Below are 4,250 nucleotides of genomic sequence, written 5' to 3'. Positions count from 1 at the left end.
ACGTATACAACCCCAAAATATTCACCCGAACCTCAGATGAGGCCGATGGGCACCTGCTTATCCAGGCAGTCTTATCTCCTACAGGAAACTGGGTTACTGTGAAAGCGTCAGATAACACACTTCTGAAAAGAAATAGAATGTATTTTTATTGGCAGAGCCAAGATGAAGTATGCCTTGAAATCTGTTTTACAAATAAACTTGCACATAAATTGTCCATTCGCTGCTTCGAGATCTTTTTCACGTTTGAGGAGCTGTCAGAGGTGCCTAATAAACATGAGTCTTATTTAGTTTACTGGATATGTAATTCTTCCTTTCTTTGAAAATAATTATTTTTCAAGCAAGTACAGCAAAAATACAACCAATAAAAATCTAGCTATGACAGCATAAACAACCTTGATGGCCAACGTATACATGGAGCTCTTCCAGGAAAAGTGGCTCCTGGTAGGGAAGACGGCTCGGCAAGTGGGGTGACTTGGGCCTGATGGAGTTCTGGCTCCCAAGGGTTGACAGAGGGACCCTCTCGGCCCTCCCTGCTTCCTGATCCCGGGCTAGTCCTTGGCTATCAGGGTGATGGCTGGAGCATCCCGGCTGTCAGGTTGGCCCTGGGCTATGGAGATGGAGGGCTACTTGTGTGGTTGGACCTCGTGTCCGGTTTACCTCAACGTGGTCTATGAGACACCTTTCACAAGGCCCATTCCTGGGGCCACCGGAGCTGATGGACAGTGGGGTGACATTCCCCGGAGGGCTCCAGAGGTTAAGATGCGGACTGTCTACCTCACGGTTCCCCCATCCTGTGTCCTGGTTGGTGGTCCCTCAGTGAGGGTGGTGCCCGGGTTGGTGGCCAGCTGGGGTGCGGGGACCGGGGTGGGCTTAGGAGAACCTAGTCCAGGCCTACTGCTCTGGGCTTTGGTCAACTGGTTGGGGGCTCCCAGGGAGGCGAGTGTATGTTGGCCACTGCACCCTGGGCCTCTCGCCATCTGGACAGAGCCTGAGCTGGCATTGTGGAGGCTCAGGTGTCCCCAGCCAGGCTTGGACTCCTCCTGGGGAGCCCTGCCTGCAAGTTCTCGGCAGTGGGGGGGTCGTTTATGCTTTTTCTAGTAGTTCCCGACAATGTCCTCGCAGCCTGAGGACAGAAATCAGAACACGTCCCCTTGTCCCCTTCCAGTGAACATCCGCTGTGCTTGGCTTTACTGCTCCTCTGTGGGGGGCTCCTTTAATCTCCTCGCAGTGAAATTCCTAAGGAAATTCATTCCCTCCAGTTGCCATTATTCTCAACAGCTCTTTTGGGTGGCAGAGTAATTGGAATTTAAGGGTCTCTCTTAAAAGACAGGAAACGTCGGCCACTTCGCCAGAAGAACGACACTCTTCAGTGCTGTGCCTCGCCCGTTAGATGTGCCGTCGTCACTTCCCTTCTAGTACCCGGGTCCTTCGGCTCCTCAGAAGGGTGTACCCAAACGCCACGAGCCGGGGATGTGATTCCAAGTCCTTGTCTCCGCTGACGTCATCCCTCTCCACTCCGGGTTACACATGCCCACCTGGGGCTCAGCACGGTGCCCGCGCGGGGTACACCTTCCCTGCTGGCCACAGGCACGAACAATGCCGCAGCAGAAGGGCATGGCCATGAGGCTCCCTCGCCTGTTTATAAGCAGCGTTAGCTGTCATCAGCCAGAAAGTAATCCCCCCCCCCACAGATGCACACACGCGTTAAAACGGGGTCACTCAGACAGCGGGGCACCCCTCTGCTGCCGGGAAGGCCCCTGCAGCCATCTCTGGAGCCTGGCTTGCCCAGACTGGGGCTTCATTCCCAAGGACCCAGAGCCCCAGCTTCCGGGTCCCCATGCTCTGACCCCTGAAGTACCACATTGCACCCTGGGGGAAACTGAATTGTCCCATCCTTTTCAGGGCTGTGCTGCTGTCCTGGAAAAACTGTTCTTGGTTCCTGGCTGAGAGGGTCCTGGGAGCCCGGGAGAGGCACCTGCCCAGAGGACACTTAGGTGAAGTGTCACTGAGTTCCCTAGGGGGCCACCTCTCCAAAGGGGGAATAGGCTGTGGCTGAATGAGGCTTACCTATGGAGTCAGCAGAATGTCAGTGCCTGGGTGAACCCCACGGGCCACAACCAGGCCCAGGATCCTGCTTTCCTTTGTTTTGGAGCTTTCAAGCATTAACTAACTGGGCGAAAGGAAAAGCCAAGTCCAGAGAACTCTGTAACAGGCCAGACAAGTTTCGTAGGACCATGGCGAGATTTTCCCTCGGGGCCTGAACAGCCTGAGAGGACTGGGCTCTCCAGAAGAGCTTGAGGCCTAAGGGGAGGCCCAGGGGTGAGTCCTGGCTGACCCTTCCCTGCTGTGGGCCTGGCCAGTATCCTTAGCTACAAAGCGGTGTAGGCAGTGATGTTTTTACATCGGCTTAAGGGAGCACAGAATGATAAATACAGGCATGTGTGCAAGGACTTTGGAAGGCTGAAAAGCACTGTGTATCTCCGTGTACCTTTATATACCTGTTATTTATAACGTGGCTAGGGCTCAAGGCTGAGGGGAGGACTCTTTGTTGCTCAAATCAGAGTATTTTAAAGTTCAGAGGTCATCTGTTGTCAGGCCTGTAGATACCAAAAAGTGGTAACTGGAGATGTTGTCCTGGAATTTTCTTTCTTTTTTTTTTTTTGAAGTAGGAAATGTGTTCTGTGGCTGGTTTGTGCTGCTATTGGCAAATTCTATTTAAAGGAAAAATCAGGATTTTTAAAACAGCCACACTCAAAGGGTGATTATTGCTTTTTTTTTTTTTTAAAGATTCATATAGTACATTTCCCTGGTGCATTAAAATTTCATTATTTTTTAAATTACAAAGCCAGTCTCTCTTCTTTGAAAAAATGCAAATGACACTAAGAATTTGTATAATGTAAAAAGTGAAGGTCTTCCCTTTAAAACTCCCCTATTTTCACTCTTGGGGGGCAAGGTCTCCTAACACTTTGGGGAACATTCTTCTGAAGACCTTTACCTATGTTACATTCAGCTTTTTATACTTATATTTTATTTAAATATAATTCTGTTTAAAAACAATTATTGGAGCATAGTCTTGTTTCACAACATGCTGCATTGCATTTTTTAAATAGTAATCTCTGGGTTTTCTGTACTTGAAAAAAAACCTCATTTTAAAATAACGTAGTCAAATGTAGGTGTAAGTCACGATACAGAGAGATCTGTACATTTTCTCCAAAGATAACATCTTGCAAAACTGTGGTACAGCATCACAACCAGGATATTCACACGATCCACACATATTTTTCAGATTTCCCGGTTTCATTTTATTCTATGCAATTTTATCACATGTTTAGGTTTGTGTACCTACCACCACAATCAGGATACAAAGTTCCTCGTGGCTCTCCCAGTGCATTTCAAATACTGTAATTTACCATTTTAGGAACATCTACTTCTCAGGGTGAGGCACACATGTAACAAGCTCTTTTCGATTAGATCAGTGCTGCCAAGGGAAAATACCATGTGAGCCACAAAATGAAAGTCATCTATGTAATTAAAAACTTTCTAGTAACCTCATTAAAAAGGTAAATAAATATACATAAATTTAATATTTCATAAAACCCAAAATATTATTCTAACATGCATTAATATAAACACTATTAACGAGATATGTTACTTTTTTTTCCTACTACTAAATCTTTGAAATTCCCGGAGCCCACTGCCTCACCAGCTGTACGCACCTCTGAGCGTGTACTGAACACCTGCTCTGGGCCTGGCTCTAACGCAGGCACCAGGATAGGCAGGTCCTGCCCCGGATGCGAACTGGGCTGCTGGAGGGGACACGCACCGTTCCAGCACCGCGAGGCACGCGCGTGGTGGAAGCGGCACAGGTGCCCCGAACCGAGGGAAGGCTCCATGCGGCCCAGCCTCAAGGCGGGTCCAGAAGCTCAGGGCCATCCGTCAGGAGCCCCTCGTGTCTGGGTGGGCGCACGGCTTTCAGCAGGATGGCAGCTACGGGAGCAGCGGCGCTTTGGAGGGGAGGCCCGGTGTGGTCTGGGGACCTCCAGGAAACCGTCCCTCCCCAAAGCAGACACCTGCCGGGCCAGGGGGCGGAGGGGCTTGCGGTGGAGTGGGAGACCGGGCGTGGACGAGGTGGGTCAGGCCAGGGAGTGTGTGGGGGAAGGACACCGCCCGGCGAGTCAACATTAGGGGGACGCCAAGGGCAGCCGGCGACGGGCCCGCGGGAGAGGTGCGGGGGTCGTGGAGCCGGGCCG

This window comes from Pteropus vampyrus, unplaced genomic scaffold, assembly GCF_000151845.1.
Source record: "Pteropus vampyrus isolate Shadow unplaced genomic scaffold, Pvam_2.0 Scaffold554, whole genome shotgun sequence".
NCBI lineage: Eukaryota > Metazoa > Chordata > Mammalia > Chiroptera > Pteropodidae > Pteropus > Pteropus vampyrus.
Note: the sequence above shows the minus strand (reverse complement) of the source record.